Raw genomic sequence first — 24,106 nt, forward strand, 5'->3', positions numbered from 1 at the left:
AGGAGATAAACTAAGATAAAAACCCCCAAAAACAAAATTAAAAATTAAAAACGACAAAAAGTAAGAAATAGGTTATCTTGCACATATAGTGGACCACACTTCAACAGTTTACAACTCCCGGATTGACAATTAATATATCAATTTAGGACACTTTAAATTGACCAAACATTTTGGCACCGTTGCCGGTGAAGTGTAACTAGGTAGCCAATTTCTTAAAAAAAAAAAAGGAAAAAAATTTAAAGAAGGGAAAAATTGATAACTTCTCAAAGTATGCTCTCCTCTTGCACCTAGTGTGATCTGAAGGATCAGAAAAGAGAATTATTAGTTCAATAATTTCTTGAGTATGCTCTCTTATTGAACCTAGAGCGATCTGGAAGATCAGAAAGAGAATTATTAGCCTGACTTGAGGATAAAAATAAAAAATGACATGCATAGAGCAAGAGATTCTAGGGGAAGGTTTATAGCTAGGGCCAAGAGTTTGATTTTTACAACTCCATCTACTTCAAGGCATAGACAAGATACACCTCCATCATCTCCAACTCACACTCCCAGCCTTAGGATTCTTGGAATTCAAGGGGCAGCAGTTGAATTAGGGGACTCTCCCACACTATCCATCAAATCTGACTTAGGGAAAGAACCTTTCTTCACTTCTACAAGGGAACATATTGTAATCAAAGAAGTAGAATCACCTGAAGAAGAAGAAGGAGAAATTCCTCCTCGTTCGCCATTAGTAGAAGAACTATAGGACTCTGGAAACTCTGAGGAAACTATCACGACAGAGAAAGTAGTAAACGGATTTGGAGGAGGATGTAGAGGTAGAGGTAGAGGTAGAGGAGGAGGAAACAATGGAGGAGGTAGAGGTAACAATGGGGGAAATAGTGATGGAGATGACTCATTTGGATTTCCTATAGTGGATGAGGAATCTCATAAAACAATGAAAGACATCTCACCATCTGTCCTCCCAAACTTTTATGGGTTGCGAAGTGAGGATCCTGAAACATTTCTATTTGAGTTTGAAGTCGTGTGCCGAACTTATGACTATATGGAAGACTTTCAAAAACTCAAATTGTTTCCTTCAACATTGAAGGGAGCCGCTTTGAAATGGTTCATGGGATTAGTCACTCAATCTATTAGGACTTGGAATGATATGAAACAAACATTTTTGGATAGATACCTGGACTATTTCATGCCCACCAACCATAAGGATGAGGTATTCAAAATGGTGCAAAAAGAAGATGAAAACTTGGAGGATTTACTTGAAATATTTCAATACAATTTGAAAAGAGAAAAAATGAGTAACTTAAATGAGGAGACCTTGAAATCCCTTCTATTAAAAGCCATTAGAGATGAATGGATAGATATTTTAAACATGATGGGAAAGGGAGATATTTCTCAACTTCCACTTCATGACATAACAAAACTATGTGTCCATCTCTCGAGGGGAAAATCTAAAACTGGAAAAGGGCCTAGAGATCCTTCTCTTATTAGAGCAAACAAATCTGCAACTAGATCAGTAAGTAGGGCAGAGATTGGCAATATGCTTGATGAGTTTAAAACTGATATTCTAGGGAGCCTTAGTGAACAACTAGACACCCTTAAAATACAAAACAAGCAAAAAGAAGAAGCTGAAGCTTTGGCCATATTTTGTCCAAAATGTAGGAAGAAACATGCTCTAAGGGAATGCCCCTTGGATGCAAAAATTGTAGAAACATGTATGATTTTCTCAGAAAGCCATGAGACCAAGGATTGTCCTTCAATTCCTGGGCTTAAAGCTATCTTTCAAGAAGATCCAAATTCAGTAGAGTCTCTCTGTTTTGTTTCAAGGAGACCTTGGCAGGGACAACAAAATCAAGGGTTTAATAACCCTATGAACTTTCAACCCCCACCAAATTGGAATCCTTGGCAACAACCTTGGTCTCAACCTCAAAATCCATATCAATCATGGGTACAAGTTATGCAAAATCATTATGGGAGATTTGCTCAATTTTATCAATATCCTTCATCTTTTCAAAATCAACAAGCTCCACAACTTCAAAATCCACAACTTTCATTGCCATTTCCACAACAACAACAACCTTCTCAACAAAATCCAAATTCTCAACTCTTGCTTCCATTCCAACAAAAGACAAGTCAACTACCATCCCAACCATTGCCAAACCCCAATAATAAAAATCCTCAGAATGATTACATGGTAGAAGGACAACAATTTCCTACCTATATGATTATTCCTCTCATTGATGTACAACTTAGATCTGGTAGAGTTTTAGAAAAACCTTCTATAGATGCTCAAAAGCAAAGTATTTCTGAGGAAGATTCTCTTAAAGCCAATAAAGGTTCTGAAGCATCTCTTCAAAACCCAAACACTCAAAAAGAAAAAGAAAAAGAGTCAACCCCCACAACTCCTATAGTTGAGCAACCTGCATCTTCATCCACACCTCCTTTCCCTGAAAGATTACAAATTGACAAAGGGGTGGAAAAACAAATCTTGTTGCCTGACTATGATTTCCTAGATGAATTAAAGAATTTCTGTATCAAGATTCCCTTGCTACAAGCCATTAGAGAGATTCCTATTCTAGCAAAAACAATAAAGGAGTTGAGTCTCAAAAGACCAGGAAGGAAACCAAGAGATACAAGAAGAATCCACCTGGTAGGAAAAATTGCAGATATCGTGATGGGGAAATTACCATGCAGAAATATGTAGATCCAGGTAGTCCAATTGTCAAGACACATATGAATGGGATAGAAATTCCAAATACTTTGATTGACTTAGGAGCTGCTATCAACATTATGAGTAGACAAACTATGGAACAACTTAAACTTCCTAATCTTTTTTTTACACCTACCTTACTGCAACTTGCAGATAGATCAATAATCAAACCAGATGGTGTATTAGAAGATATTTCAGTCTCCCTAGATTCTTGGGAATATCTAGTAGATTTCATGATTTTGACTCCCAAGAGTAATTTAGGAGGGCACCCACTCATCTTAGGAAGACCTTGGCTAGCCACAGCTGATGCTTTCATTAGTTGTAGATCCGGAGATATGTACATTTCTGATGGTAGTTCGACAAAGAAATTCAATTTGTATCCTACAGCAAAAGCAATTACAAAAGTAGGAGATAATGAATGGGTCAATGATGAGGACACTATACAACCTGTCTTTACCATTTCTGAAATTAGTGAAGATAGTCAAATTCTGAACACATTAGAAAATTTTGAAACATCTCCAGAATATGACCACACACAATTTCAGTTAGATTCTGACATTGAGTATCTATCATCTAGACAAATGTCTCTTTACTCTATGGAAGAGTTCTGTAGTTCCGCCATTGAGATTTTTCTAGGTAAAACATTGAATATCAATAAAAATTTGGAAAAATCACAACAAGAAGAGCTAACCAAAATCTTGCAAAAACATTCTACTACGTTTGCATGGGAGTATACTGATATGAAAGGTATTGACCCTAAGACTTGCATTCATCACATCTACATTGAGGAAAACAGCAGACCAATCAGACAACCTCAGAGAAGGATGAATCCAAACCTTAGGGAGATGGTGAAAGAAGAGCTCCAAAAACTACTCAATGTAAACTTCATTTATCCAATTTTAGATAGCCGATGGGTTTCTCCTGTGGTTATAGTACCTAAAAATAATGGTAAATGGAGAGTATGCATTGATTACAGGGAATTGAACAAAGCAAATTTGAAGGATCACTTTCCTTTGCCCTTTATCGATCAAGTATTAGATACATTAGCAGGCAAAAAGTACTTTTCATTTTTGGATGGTTTTAGTGGCTATAATCAAATTCAGGTAGCATCTGAAGATCAAGATAAGACCACATTTACCTGTCCATGGGGAACTTTTGCTTATCGTGTGCTTCCTTTTAGATTATGTAATGCACCTGCAACATTCCAAAGAGCAGTACTAGGAATCTTTTCTGATCTAATCCATGATTGTGTAGAGGTTTATATGGATGATTTTACAGTTTATGGTAATTCGTTTGAAGAGGCATTAGAGAATTTGGAAAAAGTCCTTATAAGATGTAAAGAAACAAACCTTTCATTAAGTCAAAAAAAATGATTTATGATGTTTATTGAAGGTATTGTTTTGGGACATCACATTTCAGGGGATGGGATTAAAGTCGATAGATCAAAAGTTGAAGTCATCTCCAAGATGCCTATTCCAAATTGTAAAAAAGATGTTAGAAGTTTTCTGGGATTTACTGGGTACTATAGAATATTTATAGAGAACTTCACTAAAATAGAATCCCCACTATTCAAATTGCTTACAAAAGACTGTGAATTCAAATGGGATCCTCATTGTCAATCAACATTTGAAACTTTGAAGACAAGAATATTTGAAGCACCTATCTTGAGAGGACCAAATTGGAAACTTCCTTTCCATATTTCTACAGATGCTTCAGATACAGCTCTAGGAGCTGTGTTGGGACAAAAAGATCTAGTTCCTTATGCCATTTACTATACCAGTAAAAATTTGACTCCCATGAGTTGAACTATACTGTAACTAAAAAAGAGTTCTTAGCTGTTGTTCATGCAATCAATAAGTTTAAACATTATATAACAGGCTATGAAACTTTTATTCATACTGATCATTCTGCAATTAGATATCTAATGAATAAACCTGTTACTAATGGCAGAGTTACAAGGTGGCTCTTACTTTTACAAGAATTCAATATTACTGTGTTGGATAGACCAGGGAAACAAAATACAGTAGCTGATTTTTTGTCTAGGATCCAGAATACTAAAGAAGATTCTCCTGTAGAGGATAAGTTTCTGGATGAATATTTATTTGCAGTAACTACTAAGACCCCTTGGTATGCAGATATTGTGAACTATTTGGTTACAGAGAAACTACCTCCACATCTATTTCCTAGTGAAAGAAGAAAGATTATTCAGGAGAGTTCAAAATATTCATGGATTTCTAACGAATTGTTTAAAACAGGGCTAGATCTTGTGATCAGAAGATGTGTTAGGGGAGATGAAATGCCTGACATCCTCAAGGCGTGTCATGATGAACCATGCAGTGGACACTTTTTTGACAAAAGGAAAACCTATAAAATCCTCTCTTTAGGATATCATTGGCCTTCCCTCTTCAAAGATGCAAAAGAATATGTCAAAAGGTGTGACAGTTGCCAAAGAGTAGGGAAACCAACCCTTTCAAATGAAATTCCATTGCAACTGCAGGTACTCATCGAACCCTTTGAAAAATGGGCTTTAGATTTCATTGGACCTATTAATCCACCATCTAAACAAAAGAAGTATATATTGGTATGTACTGATTATGTCACTAAATGGGTAGAAGCCAAAGCATTATTTTCTGCTACTGAAAATTCAGTTGTTAATTTTCTTTATGAGGATATTTTTACTCGCTTTGGTGTTCCAAGAGAAATTGTGACAGATCAGGGAAGTCAATTCACATCCAACCTGGTGGAGAAGCTGATGGAAGAATACAAAATCAAGCACAGAAAATCTACTCCTTACCATCCGCAAGAAAATGGCCAAGTGGAGTCTACAAACAAAGTTATTGAAGGCATCATCACCAAAACTGTTCATATACACAGGAGAGATTGGGTAGAAAGGCTTCCTGAAGCCTTATGGGCCTACAGAGCTACATTGAGGAATACAACAGGACATTCTCCCTATGAATTTGTTTATGGGATGGAACTATCAGAAGCCAAAAAGCATAGAATGGAGCATGTTAGTGCCTAAATATGCCTTAGGCTGAAGGAAGGAAAAATTTAGGATAACCTCAAACCATGCTCAGCCTCGTAGCTAGCCCTACGAGGACAGGAGAGGGCTCTCTCCGGGTCACACTCAGTAAAAATAAGCAATAGGGTCTGAGATGACTTAAAATGAATATTGATTTTAGGTTATTAAATAGATATGACAGAGGTAATTCTTTGAATGACTAAATTTTCTGGGCTGTATGGTGCCAAAGGACAACAAGAGCTGAGAAATTAAATCAAAGACACAGATTGTTCATGAGGCATGATAGGTAGGAAGTTTAGCAATCAAATTTGAATAAAATGGAATTGAAAGACTGTTTGAGAAGCTGAAAAGGGAATATGTGATGAATCCTTTTCAGACAGAAGAAGACACACAGAGCATGAACGCTTTCCCAAGGCAGAGCAACAAACTGGATTCTACCTTTCTAACTTAAAAGCATTCAACTAGAAATGATTATGAAGGAACGGTAAAACATAACAAAATACATATGAAACAGAAAGAAAAGACATTTGCTAAACTCACTCCACATGAATCTCATAAATCAGAGTTGTATCATTTCATTAATCCTCTACTAAAACTGTACAGTGAAGTGTTGATTTCTTCCACACTACTTCCAGAAATTCCAACCCTTTACAAATGATTTTTCAGTACAATAAATAGAATCATTCTGTGGGAAAACAGATCAACACAAATGGGGAGCTATTACAATAGGTCAAGAACTAGAAACTAAAGATAGAGAACAAAATCCAAATAATCTTCAAAAGGAAGAGCTACGTTACACTTGAAATCTGTTTAATAACCCACAAGGAAGCAACACCTGTAGTGTAGATCTCGTAACTGAAGATAAACATAGGCAATCCAACCTATCTTCCTACTGTTGTAGATATCTTCGCTTTAATTTTGGCTTTCGGTCTTCTCTTTTGGCTTTTGACTTTTCATATTCCCTTTTGCCATTTGAAAAATCCAGCTTCTTAATAAAAATAGCGTTGACTGTAGATTCTACCTTTAATGAAGGAAAAAACACATTGTAAATGTGAAAGGGGAAAGGATATGACCAAATCTAAAGGCAGCAAGCTAAACAACATGTATCCTAGGCTATTATGAAGGCATCAAAACTGAAATGGTGAAAAGAGAGTCTGAATACTTTCACAATCAGTGTTTTCGCTCAGCTAACACCAATACAACCAAAATTTGTTTGTCAATCAGGATATAAGGATATGGATTTAATAGGATGGGTTCAGCTTAAGAACTAAAGAATGTATCATAGCGCTTTTGATAGCAATCACAAATGTCGACAAACTGTGTAAGATACTTGGTTACAGAAACAATAAGTAGGTTTATTTGAATCGACTGGCCAATCGAGATCCATACTAAGTGGCAAATCCCAAGAGACTAATTATAGTGGAGGTGACATTTGCAAGCCCAGGCTGTTTAGAATCAGTACGAAACCTCACTCCTTTCATAAGTCCAGGACCTCCTATAGCAATTGGCACTGAGGAACAAGTATGAGAAGTCAGAATTTGAATTTTTCCATCTTTATCCTTAGCCGGTTGACCTGTTTTGTTTCTTTTCACCATATCCTCGGCATTTCCATGATCTGCCGTAACAAGGTAGATGTCGCCAAGTTGTTCTATTGTATCAAGAATAATCTTTACAGCCTCATCAGCAGCCTTACACGCAACAACCGTTGCCTCTATATCGCCAGTGTGCCCTACCATATCACCATTTGGCAGATTCACACGAACCTGATCATAACGGCCACTCAATATGGCATCTCTGGTTCTTTTAGCAATTTCCAAGTCCTTCATTTTTGGTTGGACATTGAATGTGATTCCTGAATCACTTGGGATTTCCACATATTCCTCCAGTTCCTCGTTAAAATATCCAGACCGGTTGCCGTTCCAGAAAAATGTAACATGACTGAATTTTACAGTTCCACTGCATGCAAATGTCCGTATCCCATTGTGTACAAGATATTCTCCTGATGTTCTATCGATATCTGGTGGGGAAACAAGATAATGAGCCGTAAGCTTTAACTCTCCATCATACTGAAGCATTCCTGCATATCGAATTTTAGGATACCGAATTTGATCAAATGCACTAAAATTTTCATATTTGAATGCTTTAGCAACCATAGTCATACCATCCTGCCACTATTTGTGATCTTTTCCGCCTAGCCAACTCGACATGTGAGGCCACCGTGCGTTTTTGGGCGATTTGGGGGCTTTGGCTGTGTGCGCCGCGCGGGAGGCCCAATGCGCTGCGCCTCCTGGATGCACCACGCCCGTGTAATTTCGCACTTGATGATCGTGCCCAGTGCGCTCCGCAGCCCACGTGCACCGCGCCACCTACTCTATACGCCACGCCGGCTGTGAACATAGTCTTGGATTTTCACAATGACAAAATCGCCTTCTCACCACTTTGAGTCAACTTTCAATTGATCCCTTGTATGCAAAATGACATTGATCAACATAGACTGGCTGCACAGCCTTTCTCTTGGTACAATTTAGGATCTGAGGCATGCTGTAGGATTTTCCTTTAGAATGTCGAATGGAGCATTTTGCCTACGCTTCTAAAATTTAGATCTTACTATAGCTAGGTCTATCCTCCAACTGGTAGTGTTCCATAGTCTTGAAACAATTATCCTCAGTCTTCAAAATATCATTGTGAACTGAAGGGAAGTGATCATCGCTGCTACAAGTCTTCTTTCCTAGAGATGATGGCATGTATATAGGGTACTCAAATTTGAGCACTTCCTTGCACCAGATTAGTGGCTGGTTTGTGTCCTAGGCAGTCTTTCACAGTTGCAGGCCTACAACAATATGACACTCAGATACCTTAGTTGATGTTTTGCCTCTCCAGTCTTAACATTGTGACAAATATTCTCCTTAAAGATGCCAGTTGAAACCTTGCAATGACTGTCAGTAGCTCTGCTGTCATACATGCTGATATTGTATTGCTTGGTGTCATTTTATGAGCTGTCCACTTAAACTGAACGTACATATTACAACGAATCATATTTATGATAGAGATTGCTAGGGGTGTCACCAATTTTTTAAGATGGCTTCATATATTATCAGCAACATGGGATTTGTACAATCAATAAAACACAATGCACGTATGGAACAAATATGTTTCATTCCTAAATGGCCTCAGATCCTCTGTGCTGTTGTAAGAGAAAACCAGTTCTCACCCTGCTCACTATCAGCAACTTCCTCTTCATTTTCCTGGCTAAAATGATAGCTTTTAGGTTGATTTTTTGCAGGGATGGTGGCATCAGATTTCGGAAAAGAATCAGGAGAGGCTGCATGTGAACATCTTCAACTGAAAAACCTTGAAACTATACATGGCAATTATTTCAAAAGGCGAAAAGATGACTTTTTCTTCAAAACAGGGTTTTGAAGAAAAGTCATGATCAATCAGTATGACAATGAAATTTTCGAAATGAAAACATATTTTTGAACCTCCCTCTGGTCTGCTGGCATTATTGAATACTTTTGAAAACTGAATTTGCGAAACCCTAGACCTAAAACCTCATAATAACTCTTTGCTGACAAGAGGCCAAAACATGACTATAAATGATTTCAAAATTGACTTGACAAATAGTCCTAAACCAATAGGTACAAAGCATGAGGGGAAATGACTGACAAGACCCTTCCGTCAGATTATGGCATGACCCTAGCAAAATGCAGATGAATTATGGAATGAGACACCTAAAATGAAATGCAAAAAGACTTTTGATCTTTGACGGAGGACTGACAAGACCGACTCTAACATTGGCTCCAATGAAGATGGTAGTTCCATGGAGGTGCCAAGAACAACAGATCTCTGGAAATGCTAGACAGTTCCTTCATCCATTGGGTTATGGAGTCCATTATTTTGACAAAACAACATGACTCAATTTATTGACTGGAACTTTGACTCAAACTAAATCGATGCAAACTGAAATGACTAAAAAAAAACTTGACTCTAACAAAATAACTCAAAATGCTAAGACCTGAACTTAAAACTTAAAGCTTGGCGGCAGTACATGACCACTAGTGTTTCTTACAAGACAATATACCATCAAACTATATCAAAATGAAAATGTAACCAATCAAGCAAATGCCTTCTTGATTGATTCTCCTGATCAGATTTTCTGGTCAACAACAGATACTGGTAACTGGGCATCCAAAAACATAATTGACCATGATCTCCTTCATCACTGAATACTGCAATAATCACCTTCACAGTTGACTGCAACAAATTTGCCAGAGGATCTTGAAAAACATGAAGATTTACCTCCTGCTGAAGAAACATGGTGTCTTTCTATTTTGATTCTGATCTTCGTTCATAATGTACTTCAGTAAAAGTATGTTCCTGGTCCTCAGAAAATTCTGAACAAGTAGATAAGCAGATCTCCTCTTCAAAGAACATTTCAAAACATGAGACATATGAGGAAGAATCTGAAAGGCAGTCCTGAATGGTCTGATCGGCTATAGTCTGAATATATTTTTGATCATCTTGATATGATATGACAGCCAGATTCTCATTACATTCATCACATCCATCAATCATGAGAAAAGAAACTTCAGATGATTCTTGAAACCCAACACTAACATTTCTATCATCTACCATAAATTCATCCAGAGGAACTTTTTCACTTACTTGAGCAAAGATCTCATCTTGCTGTTCATGAGCTGACTGGATTACCTCTTCATGAAGACTGTGTTCTGATGACATGAGAACATTTGGATCCATAACTCTGTCTTCTTCATCCCAGATGATTTCAGCAACAGAGTTCTCCTTTATGGGATTCAGTATTAGGTATTCTTGGTCATCACAATCTGAATCTAGATCTGAAATGGTTGACTTAACGTTATCACATTCAGAAATTGAAACTTGACTTCCCTGCATGCTGTCTTCTTCTATGGACAGATCTGAAACGACACTTTTTCTTTCATCACTTTCAACCATATGGACATCTTCAACCTGCTAATCTATAAAGCTACTTACATCATTGTCATCATTTTCAAAAGAGGAATAAGTTCTACTGTCACCTTCTTGACCATGTGCACACTGCAAATCTGCTTTAACTGGACCTGTAACATGACCGTTCAAGAGTTGATCTATCTCATCTTCAGACAGAGGAGATAATACTTTTTGTTTTCTTTTGCTCAAACAGTGATTGTCTTCATTAATTTCAAGTGAAGGAGTATGCAAATTTTCCTCATACTGCTGATCCATTTCATGTAATTTATGTTGACTGTCAAGATGAAAAATTCCTTCATCTTCCACCGTACTAAAATCTTGATCCTGCTGCAAATTTTCCTAATCATCTTGATAAGTATCACTCTCTTTATGTTGTTGAAATGGATTTTCATACAGGGCTTCCATGATCTCTTCATCCATGAAATTATCATCTTCATAATATTTTTCAAGGCTTTCAATAAAAGTAGAAGCATGTTTGCAACAGTCATGAACTAAATTCAATGATGGATAAGTTTCTTTGTATCTTTCAATGAAAATTGCATGAAAATCTTTCAAAAGTAAATACAAGCAGGCGACAAACTGTCATACCAAGATTGGGCTTCACCTTCTAGAGTGGCTAGGAATACCTTCATCAAGCAATCTTCAGGAAAATCAACATTCAACTTGCGAACATGCATGTGAAATATAACCAGATGTAAAGCAGCATCCTTCCTACCATCATATTTAAACATAGGCAAATTCCTTGACCAATCTACCTTCAGAATTTTATTTGGAAAACCTGGAATGTGATCTCGGCTCATGGGAGCATATCTTCTTGCAACCTGTTCCATCTTGAAAATCTTAAAGCTACTGATCTCTTTGCAGTGGAGTCACCATGAAGCATTGATTTTTGGATTTTTCAGTGAATGGAGTCGTCAGGTGAATGATTTCAGCCTTCTTATGTCTCATCATTGTCCACCATCAACAATCATATCTGAACTCGATACATGTACTGGGGAAATTAACAAGTTAGATGTCATGTTTACAAGCTAGACTCGAGATTGAATGAAGCAGCGTTTATCTACTTGCGCTAATGCAAAGCAAAAGCGTTTCGAAGGCTACTTGGAATAACTTCAGGCTCTGTCTATAGCTTATAAAAAAAATGACATCAACAAGCAAACCATTTTCTTGCCCAGTGGAGTCGCCACTATGTTAGTGCCTAAAATTTCCTTAGGCTGAAGGAAGGAAAAATTTAGGATAACCTCAAACCAAGCTCAGCCTCGTAGCTAGCCCTACGAGGACAGGAGAGGGCTCTATCTGGGTCACACTCAGTAAAAATAAGCAATAGGATCTGAGATGACTTAAAATGAATACTGATTTTAGGCTAGTAAATAGATATGACAGAGGTAATTCATTGAATGACTGAATTTTCTGGGCTGTATGGTGCCAAAGGACAGCAAGAGTTGAGAAATTAAATCAAAGACACAGATTGTTTCATGAGGCATGATAGGCAGGAAGTTTAGCAATCAAATTTGAATAATATGGAATGGAAAGACTTTTTGAGAAGCTAAAAAGGGCATATGTGATGAATCCATTTCAGACAGAAGAAGATACATAGAGCATGAACGCTTTCCCAAGGCAGAGCAACAAACTGGATTCTACCTTTCTAACTTAAATGCATTTAACTAGAAATGATTATGAAGGAACGGTAAAACATAACGAAATACATATGAAACAAAAAGAAAATACATTGGCTAAACTCACTCCACATGAATCTCATAAATCAGAGCTGTATCATTTCATTAATCCTCTACTAAAACTGTATAGTGAAGCACTGATTTCTTCCACACTACTTCCAGAAATTCCAACCCTTTACAAATGATTTTTCAGTACAATAAATAGAATCAATCTGTGGGAAAACAGATCAACACAAATGGGGAACTGTTACAACAGCTCAAGAACTGAAAACTAAAGATAGAGAACAAAAGCCAAATAATCTTCAAAAGGAAGAGCTATGTTACACTTGAAATCTGTTTAATAACCCACGAGGAAGCAACACCTATAGCGTAGATCTCGTAAATAAAGATAAACATAGGCAATCCAACCTATCTTCCTGCTGTTGTAGATATCTTCACTTTAATTCTGGCTTTCGGTCTTCTCTTTTGGCTTTTGACTTTTCATATTCCGTTTTGTCATTTGAAAAAACCAGCTTCTTAATAAAAATAACATTGAATGTAGATTCTGCCTTTAATGAAGGAAAAAACGCATTGTAAATGTGAAAGGGGAAAGGATATGACCAAATCTATAGGCAACAAGCTAAACGACATGTATTCCAGGCTATTATGAAGGCATCAAAACTGAAATGGTGAAAAGAGAGCCTGAATACTTTCACAATCAGTGTTTTCGCTCAGCTAACACCAATACAACCAAAATTTGTTTGTCAATTAGGATATAAGGATATGGATGTAACATGATGGGTTTAGTTTAAGAACTGAAGAATGTATCATAGCAGTTTTGATAGCAATAAAAAATGTCGACAAACTGTGTAAGATACTTGGTTACAGAAACAATAAGTAGGTTCATTTGGATCGACTGGCAAATTGAGATCCATACTAAGTGGCAAATCCCAAGAGACTAATTATAGTGGAGGCGACATTTGCAAGCCCGGGCTGTTTCAAATCAGTACAAAACCTCGCTCCTTTCGTAAGTCCAGGACCTCCTATAGCAATTGGCACTGGGGAACAAGTATGAGAAGTTAGAATTTGAATTTCTCCATCTTTATCCTTAGCCGGTTGACCTGTTTTGTTTCTTTTCACCATATCCTCGGCATTTCCATGATCTGCCGTAACAAGGTAGATGCCGCCAACTTGTTCTATTGTATCAAGAATAATCTTTACAGCCTCATCAGTAGCCTTACACGCAACAACCATTGCCTCTATATCGCCAGTGTGACCTACCATATCACCATTTGGCAGATTCACACGAACCTGATCATAACGGCCACTGAATATGGCATCTCTGGTTCTTTCAACAATTTCCAAGGCCTTCATTTTTTATTGGACATTGAATGTGATTCCTGAATCACTTAGGATTTCCACATATTCCTCTAGTTCCTCATTAAAATATCCGGACCAGTTGTCATTCCAAAAAAATATAACATGACCAAATTTTACCGTTCCACTACATGCAAATTTCTGTATCCCATTGTGTACAAGATATTCTCCTGATGTTCTATCGATATCTGGTGGGGAAACAAGATAATGAGCCATAAGCTTTAACTCTCCATCATACTGAAGCATTCCTGCATATCAAAATTTAGGATATCGAACTCGATCAAATGCACTAAAACTCTCATATTTGTATGCTTTAGCAACCATACTCATACGATCCTGCCACTATTTGTGATCTTTTCCGCCCAGACAACTCGACATGTGAGGCCACCATGCATTTTTGGGCAATTTGGGTGCTTTGGCTGTGTGCGCCGCGCGGGAGGCCCAATGCGCCACGTCTCTTGGATGCGCTGCACCCATGTAATTTCGCACTGGATGATTGTGCCCAGTGCGCCGCGCAGCCCATGTGCACCGTGCCACCTACACTATGTGTCGCGCCGGTTGAGAACACAGTCTTGGTTTTTCACAATGACAAAATCAACTTCTCACCACTTTGAGTCGGCTTTCAATTGATCCCTTGTATGCAAAATGACATTGATCAACATAGACTGGCTACACAGCCTTTCTCTTGGTACAATTTAGGATCTAGGGCATGCTAAATGATTTTCATTTAGAATGTTGAATGCAGCATTCTGCCTACGCTTCTGAAATTTAGATCTTACTGTAGCTAGGTCTGTCCTCGAACTAGCAGTGTTCCATAGTCCTGAAACAATTATCCTCAGTCTTCAAAATATCACTATGAACTGAAGGGAAGTGATCATCATTGCTACAAGTCTTCTTTCACAGAGATGATGGCATGCATACAGGGTACTCAAATTTGAGCACTTCCTTGCACCAGATTAGTGGCTGGTTTGTGTCCTAGGCAGTCTCTCATAGTTGCAGGCCTGCAACAATATGACACTCAGATACCTTAGTTGATGTTTTACCTCTCCAGTCTTAACATTGTGACAAATATTCTCCTTAAAGATGCCAATTGAAACCTTGCAATGACTGTCAATAGCTTTGCTGTCATACATGTTGATATTGTATTGCTTGGTGTCATTTTATGAGCTGTCCAATTAAACTGAACGTACATATTACAGCGAATCATATTTATGATAGAGATTGCCAGGGGTGTCACCAATTTTTTAATATGGCTTCATATACTATCAGCAACATGGGATTTGTACAATCAATAAAACACAGTGCAGGTATGGAACAAATATGTTTCATACCTGAATGGCCTCAGATCCTCTATGCTGTTGTAAGAGAAAACCAGTTCTCACCTTGCTCACTATCAACAACTTCCTCGTCATTTTCTTGGCTAAAATGATAGCTTTTAGGTTGATTTTTTGCAGGGATCGTGGCGTCAGATTTCGGCAAAGGATCAGGAGAGGCTGCATGTGAACATCTTCAACTGAAAAACCTTGAAACTATACATGGCAATTATTTCAAAAGGTGAAAAGATGACTTTTTCTTCAAAACAGGGTTTTGAAGAAAAATCATGATCAATCAGTATGACAATGAAATTTTCGAAATGAAAACATATTTTTGAACCTCCCTCTAGTCTGCTAGCATTATTGGATACTTTTGAAAATTGAATTTGTGAAACCATAGACCTGAAACCTCATAATAACTCTTTGCTAACAAGAGCCCAAAACAGGACTATAAATGATTTCAAAATTAACACGACAATTAGTCCTAAACCAGCAGGTACAAAGCATGAGGGGAAATGACTGACAAGACCCTTCCATCAGATTATGGCATGACCCTAGCGAAATGCAGATGAATGATGAAATGAGACACCTAAAATGAAATGCAAAAAGAGTTTTGATCTCTGACGGAGGACTGACAAGACCGAATCTAACATTGGCTCCAATGGGGATGGTAGCTCCTTGGAGGTGCCAAGAATAGCAGATCTCTGGAAAAGCTAGACAGTGCCTTCGTCCATTGGGCTATGGAGTCCATTATTTTGACAAACCAACATGACTCAATTTATTGACTGGAACTTTGACTCAAACTAACTTGATGAAAACTGAAACGACTAAAAGAAACTTGATTCTAACAAACTAACTAAAAATACTAAGACCTGAACTTAAAACTTAAATCTTGGTGGTAGTACATGACCGCCAGTGTTTCTTACAAGACAATATACCATCAAACTATATCAAAATGACAATGTAACCAATCAAGCAGATGCCTTCTTGATTGATTCTGCTAATTGGATTGTCTGGTCAACAAAAGATACTAGTAACTAGGCATCCAAAAACAAAATTGACCATGATCTCCTTCATCACTCTGCAATAATCACCTTCACAGTTGACTGCAACAAATTTGCCAGAGGATCTTGAAAAACATGAAGATTTACCTCCTACTGAAGAAACATGGTGTCTTTCTCTTTTGATTCTAATCTTCCTTCATAATGTACTTCAGTAAAAGTATGTTCTTGGTCCTCAGAAAATTCTGAACAAGTAGATAAGCAAATCTCCTCTTCAAAGAACATTTCAAAACATGAGACATATGAGGAAGAATCTGAAAGGCAGTCCTGAATGGTCTAATCGGCTATAGTTTGAATATATTTTTGATCATCTTGATATGATATGATAGCTAGATTCTCATTACATTCATCACATCCATCAATCATGAGAAAAGAAACTTCAGATGATTCTTGAAACCAAACACTAACATTTCTATCATCGACCATAAATTCATCCAGAGGAACTTTTTCACTTACTTGAGCAAAGATCTCATCTTGCTGTTCATGAGCTGACTGGATTACCTCTTCATGAACACTGTGTTCTGATGAAATGAGAACATTTGGATCCATAACTCTGTCTTCTTCATCCCAGATGATTTCAACTGCAAAGTTCTCCTTTATGGGATTCAGTATTAGGTATTCTTGGTCATCACAATCTAAATCTAGATCTGAAATGGCTGACTTAACATTATCACATTCATAAATTGAAACTTGACTTCCCTGCATGCTGTCTTCTTCTATGGACATATCTGAAACGACACTTTTTCTTTCATCACCTTCAGCCATATGGACATCTTCAACTTGCTGATCTATAAAGCTACTTACATGACTGCCATCATTTTCAAAAGAGGAAGAAGTTCTACTATCACCTTCTTGACCATGTGCACACTGCAGATCTGCTTTAACTGGAGCTGTAACATGACCGTTCAAGAGTTGATCTATCTCATCTTCAGACAGAGGAGATAATAATTTTTGTTTTCTTTTGCTCAAACAGTGATTGTCTTCATTAATTTCAAGTGAAGGAGTATACAAATTTTCCTCATACTGCTGATCCATTTCATGTAATTTCTGTTGACTTTCAAGATGCAAAATTCCTTCATATTCCATCGTACTAAAATCTTGATCCTGCTGCAAATTTTCCTGATCATCTTGATAAGTATCACTCTCTTTATGCTGTTGAAATGGATTTTCATACAGGGCTTCCATGATCTCTTCATCCATGAAATTATCATCTTCATAATATTTTTCAAGGCTTTCAATAAAAGTAGAAGCATGTTTGCAACAGTCATGAACTAAATTTAATGATGGATAAGTTTCTTTGTATCTTTTAATGAAGATTGCATGAAAATATTTCAAACAGTAAATACAAGCAGGCAGCAAACTGTCATAGCAATATTGGGCTTCACCTTCCAGAGTGGCTAGGAATACCTTCATCAACCAATCTTCAGGAAAATCAACCTTAAACTTGCGAGTATGCACGTGAAATCTAACCAGATGTAAAGCAGCATCCTTCCTACCATCATCTTTAAACATAGGAAAATTCCTTGACCAATCTACCTTTGGAATTTTATTTGGAAAACCTGGAATGTGATCTCAGCTCATGGGAGCATATCTTCTTGCAACCCGTTCCATCTTGAAAATCTCGAAGCTACTGATCTCTCTGTAGTGGAGTCATCATGAAGCATTGATTTCTAGAATTTTTAGTGAATGGAGTCGCCAGGTGAATGATTTCAGCCTTCTTATGTCTAATCATTGTCCACCATCAAAAATTAGATTTGAACTTGATACATGTACTGGGGCAATTAACAAGTTAGATGTCACGTTTACAAGCTAGACCAGAGATTGACTGAAGCATCGTTTATCTACTTGCGCTAATGCAAAGAAAAAGTGTTTCGAAGGCTACCTGGCATAACTTCAGGCTCCGTCTGTAGCTTATAAAACAAATGATATCAACAAGCAAACCATTTTCTTCCCCAGTGGAGTCGCCACTATGTTAGTGCCTAAATTTGCCTTAGGCTGAAGGAAGGCAAAATTTAGGATAACCTCAAACCACGCTGAGCCTTGTAGCTAGCCCTACGAGGACAGGAGAGGGCTCTCTCCGGGTCACACTCAGTAAAATTAAGCAATAGGGTCTGAGAAGACTTAAAATGAATACTGATTTTAGGCTAGTAAATAGATATGACAGAGGTAATTCATTGAATGACTAATTTTTCTGGGTTGTATAGTGCCAAAGGACATCAAGAGCTGAGAAATTAAATCAGAGACACAGATTGTTTCATGAGGCATGATAGGGAGGAAGTTTAGCAATCAAATTTGAATAATATGGAATGGAAAGCTTGTTTGAGAAGCTGAAAAGGGCATATGTGATGAATCCTTTTTAGACAGAAGAAGACACATAGAGCATGAACGCTTTCCCAAGGCAGAGCAACAAACTGGATTCTACCTTTCTAACTTAAAAGCATTCAACTAGAAATGATTATGAAGGAACGATAAAACATAACGAAATACATATGAAACAAAAAGAAAATACATTTGCTAAACTCACTCCACATGAATCTCATAAATCAGAGCTGTACCATTTCATTAATCCTCTGCTAAAACTGTACAGTGAAGCACTGATTTCTTCCACACTACTTCCAAAAATTCCAACCCTTTCCAAATGATTTTTCAGTACAATAAATAGAATCAATCTGTGGGAAAACAGATAAACACAAATGGGGAGTTGTTACAACAGCTCAAGAACTGAAAACTAAAGATAGAGAACAAAATCCAAATAATCTTCAAAAGGAAAAGCTGCATTACACTTGAAATCTGTTTAATAACCCACGAGGAAGCAACACCTGTAGCGTAGATCTCGTAACTGAAGATAAACATAGGCAATCCAACCTATCTTCCTGCTGTTGTAGATATCTTCGCTTTAATTTTGGCTTTCGATCTTCTCTTTTGGCTTTTAAGTTTTCATATTCCCTTTTGCCGTTTGAAAAAACCAACTTCTTAATAAAAATAGCGTTGAATGTAGATTCTGCCTTTAATGAAGGAAAAAACGCATTGTAAATGTGAAAGGGGAAAGGATATGACCAAATCTAAAAGTAGCAAGCTAAACGACATGTATGCCAGGCTATTATGAAGGCATCAAAAATGAAATGGTGAAAGGAAAGTCTGAATACTTTCACAATCAGTGTTTCGCTCAGCTAACACCAATACAACCAAAATTTGTTTGTCAATCAGGATATAAGGATATGGATTTAACACGATGGGTTTGGTTCGAGAACTGAAGAATGTATCATAGCACTTTTGATAGCAATCACAAATGTCGACAAACTATGTAAGATACTTGGTTAAGGAACAATAAGTAGGTTCATTTGGATCGACTGGCAAATTGAGATGCATACTAAATGGCAAATCCCAAGAGACTAATTATAGTGAAGGCAACATTTGCAAGCCCGGGCTGTTTCAAATCAGTACGAAACCTCGCTCCTTTCGTAAGTCCAGGACCTCCTATAACAATTGGCACTGGTGAACAAGTATGAGAAGTCAGAATTTGAATTTTTCCATCTTTATCATTAGTCAGTTGACCTATTTTGTTTCTTTTCACCATATCCTCGGCATTTCCATGATCTGCCGTAACAAGGTAGATGCCGCCAACTTGTTCTATTATATCAAGAATAATCTTTACAGCCTTATCAACAGCCTTACACTCAACAATCGTTGCCTCTGTATTGCCAGTGTGCCCTACCATATCACCATTTAGCAGATTCACACAAACCTGATCATAACGACCACTCAATATGGCATCTCTGGTTCTTTCAACAATTTCCAAGGCCTTCATTTTTGGTTGGACATTGAATGTGATTCCTGAATCACTTGGGATTTACACATATTCCTCCAGTTCCTCGTTAAAATATCCGGACGTGTTGTTGTTCCAGAAAAATATAACATGACCGAATTTTACAGTTCCACTGCGTGCAAATGTCCATATCCCATTGTGTACAAGATATTATCCTAATGTTCTATCGATATCTGGTGGGGAAACAAGATAATGAGCCATAAGCTTTGACTCTCCATCATACTGAAGCATTCCTGCATATCGAATTTTAGGATACCGAACTCGATCAAATGCACTAAAATTCTCATATTTGAATGCTTTAGCAACCACAGTCATACGATCCTGCCACTATTTGTGATCTTTTCCGCCCAGCCAACTCGACATGTGAGGCCACCATGCATTTTTGGGCGATTTGGGCACTTTGGCTGTGTGCGTCGCACGGGAGGCCCAATGCGCCGCGCCTCCTGGATGCGCTGCGCCCTTGTAATTTCGCACTGGATGATCGCACCCAGTGTGCCACATAGCCCATGTGCGTTGTGCCACCTACTCTATGCGCCGCGCTGGTTGTGAACACAGTCTTGGTTTTTCACAATGACAAAATTGCCTTCTCACCACTTTGAGTCAGCTTTCAATTGATCCCTTGTATGCAAAATGACATTGATCAACATAGACTAGCTACACAACCTTTCTCTTGGTACAATTTAGGATCTAAGGCATGCTACAGGATTTTCCTTCAGAATGCCGAATGGAGCATTCTGCCTACGCTTCTGAAATTTAGATCTTACTGTAGCTAGGTCTGTCCTCCAACTGGTAGTGTTCCATATCCTGAAACAATTATCCTCAGTCTTCAAAATATCACTGTGAACTGAAGGGAAGTGATCATTGTTGCTACAAGTCTTCTTTCCCAGAGATGATGGCATGTATACAGGGTACTCAAATTTGAGCACTTCCTTGCACCAAATTAGTGGTTGGTTTGTGTCCTAGGCAGTCTTTCATAGTTGCAGGCCTGCAACAATATGACACTCAGATACCTTAGTTGATGTTTTGCCTCTCCAGTCTTAACATTGTGACAAATATTCTCCTTAAAGATGCCAGTTGAAACCTTGCAATGACTATCAGTAGCTCTGCTGTCATACATGTTGATATTGTATTGTTTGGTGTCATTTTATGAGCTGTCCACTTAAACTAAACGTACATATTACAACGAATCATATTTATGATAGAAATTGCCAGGGGTGTCACCAATTTTTTAATATGGCTTCATATACCAGCAGCAACATGGGATTTGTACAATCAATAAAACACAGTGCAGGTATGGAACAAATATGTTTCATTCCTGGATGGCCTCAGATCCTCTATGTTGTTGTAAGAGAAAACCAGTTCTCACCCTGCTCACTATCAGCAACTTCCTCCTCATTTTCCTGGTTAGCTTTTAGGTTGATTTTTTGCAGGGATGGTGGCATCAGATTTCGGCAAAGGATCAGGAGAGGCTGCATGTGAACATCTTCAACTGAAAAACCTTGAAACTATACATGGCAATTATTTCAAAAGGCGAAAAGATGACTTTTTCTTCAAAACAGGGTTTTGAAGAAAGATCATGATCAATCAGTATGACAATGAAATTTTCGAAATTAAAACATATTTTTGAACCTCCTTCTGGTCTGCTGGCATTATTGGATACTTTTGAAAACCGAATTTATGAAACCCTAGACCTGAAACCTCATAATAACTCTTTGCTGACAAGAGGCCAAAACAGGACTATAAATGATTTCAAAATTAACTCGACAAACAGTCCTAAACCAGCAGGTACAAAGCATGAGGGGAAATGACTGACAAGACCCTTCCATCAGATTATGGCATGACCCTAGCGGAATGCAGATGAATGACAGAATGAGACACCTAAAATGAAATGCAAAAAGACTTTTGATCTCTGACGGAGGACTGACAAGACCGACTCTAACATTGGCTCCAATGGGGATGGTAGCTCCTTGGAGGTGCCAAGAACAACAGATCTCTGGAAAAGCTAGACAGTTCCTTCGTCCATTGGGCTATGGAGTCCATTATTTTGACAAACAAACATGGCTCAATTTATTGACAGGAACTTTGACTCAAACTAACTCGATGCAAACTAAAATGACTAAAAACAAACTTGACTCTAACAAACTAACTGAAAATACTAAGACCTGAACTTAAAACTTAAAGCTTGGTGGTAGTACATGACCACCAGTGTTTCTTATAAGACAATATACCATCAAACTATATAAAAATTCCAATGTAACCAATCAAGAAGATGCCTTCTTGATTGATTCTCATGATCAGATTTTCTGGTCAACAACAGATACTGGTAACTGGGCATCCAAAAACATAATTGACCATGGTATCCTTCATCACTGAATACTGCAATAATCGCCTTCACAGCTGACTGCAACAAATTTTCCAGAGGATCTTGAAAAACATGAAGATTTACCTCCTGCTGAAAAAACATGGTGTCTTTCTCTTTTGATTCTGATCTTCCTTCATAATGTACTTCAGTAAAAGTATGTTCATGGTCCTCAGAAAATTCTGAACAAGTAGATAAGCAGATCTCCTCTTCAAAGAACATTTCAAAACATGAGACATATGAGGAAGAATCTGAAAGGCAGTCTTGAATGGTCTGATCGGCTATAGTCTAAATATATTTTTGATCATCTTGATATGATATGACAACAAGATTCTCATTACATTCATCACATCCATCAATCATGAGAAAAGAAACTTCAGAGGATTCTTGAAACCCAACACTAACATTTCTATCATATACCATAAATTCATCCAGAGGAAATTTTTCACTTACTTGAGCAAAGATCTCATCGTGTTGTTCATGAGCTGACTGGATTACCTCTTCATGAAGACTGTGTTCTGATGACATGAGAACATTTGGATCCATAACTCTGTCTTCTTCATCCCAGATGATTTCAGCATCAGAGTTCTCCTTTATGGGATTTAGTATTAAGTATTCTTGGTCATCATAATCTGAATCTAGATTTGAAATGGCTGACTTAACATTATCATATTCATAAATTGAAACTTGACTTCCCTGCATGCTATCTTCTTCTATGGACAAATATGAAACGACACTTTTTCTTTCATCACTTTCAGCCATATGGACATCTTCAACCTGCTGATCTATAAAGCTACTTACATGACTGCCATCATTTTCAAAAGAGGAAGAAGTTCTACTATCACCTTCTTGACCATGTGCACACTGCAGATCTTCTTTAACTGGAGCTACAACATGACCATTCAAGAGTTGATCTATCTCATCTTCAGACAGAGGAGATAATACTTTTTGTTTTCTTTTGCTCAAACAGTGATTGTCTTCATTAATTTCAAGTGAAGGAGTATAAAAATTTTCCTCATACTGCTGATCCATTTCATGTAATTTCTGTTGACTGTCAAGATGCAAAATTCCTTCATCTTCCATCGTACTAAAATCTTGATCCTGCTGCAAATTTTCCTGATCATATTGATAAGTATCACTCTCTTTATGCTGTTGGAATGGATTTTCATACAGGGCTTCCATGATCTCTTCATCCATGAAATTATCATCTTCATAATATTTTTCAAGGCTTTGAATAAAAGTAGAAGCATGTTTGCAACAGTCATGAACTAAATTCAATGATGGATAAGTTTCTTTGTATCTTTCACTGAACATTGCATGAAAATCTTTCAAACAGTAAATACAAGCAGGCAGCACACTATCATACCAAGATTGGGCTTCACCTTCCAGAGTGGCTAGGAATACCTTCATCAAGCAATCTTCAGGAAAATCAACCTTCAACTTGCGAATATGCATGTGAAATCTAACCAGATGTAAAGCAGCATCCTTCCTACCATCATCTTTAAACATAGGCAAATTCCTTGACCAATCTACCTTCGGAATTTTATTTGGAAAACCTGGAATGTGATCTCGGCTCATGGGAGCATATCTTCTTGCAACCCGTTCCATCTTGAAAATCTCAAAGCTACTGATCTCTCTGTAGTGGAGTCACCATGAAGCATTGATTTCTAGATTTTTCAGTGAATGGAGTCGCCAGGTGAATGATTTCAGCCTTCTTATGTCTGATTGTTGTCCACCATCAACAATCAGATCTGAACTTGATACATGTACTGGGGCAATTAACAAGTTAGATGTCAC

General features: G+C 37.6%; 3 pseudogenes; all 3 read right to left on the reverse strand.

The window, feature by feature from the left end:
• Positions 1-7,117: 7,117 nt before the first annotated feature.
• Positions 7,118-7,882, reverse strand: LOC149219876 (2,3-bisphosphoglycerate-independent phosphoglycerate mutase pseudogene; annotated as a pseudogene).
• Positions 7,883-13,309: 5,427 nt separating this feature from the next.
• Positions 13,310-13,778, reverse strand: LOC149219877 (2,3-bisphosphoglycerate-independent phosphoglycerate mutase pseudogene; annotated as a pseudogene).
• A 5,716-nt stretch (positions 13,779-19,494) lies between these two features.
• LOC149219878 (2,3-bisphosphoglycerate-independent phosphoglycerate mutase pseudogene) lies at positions 19,495-21,067 on the reverse strand (annotated as a pseudogene).
• Positions 21,068-24,106: the final 3,039 nt, after the last annotated feature.

This window comes from Pinus tabuliformis, chromosome Q (assembly GCF_031772625.1).
Source record: "Pinus tabuliformis cultivar Carrire ecotype Pingquan chromosome Q, CPIR1, whole genome shotgun sequence".
Classification (NCBI taxonomy): domain Eukaryota; kingdom Viridiplantae; phylum Streptophyta; class Pinopsida; order Pinales; family Pinaceae; genus Pinus; species Pinus tabuliformis.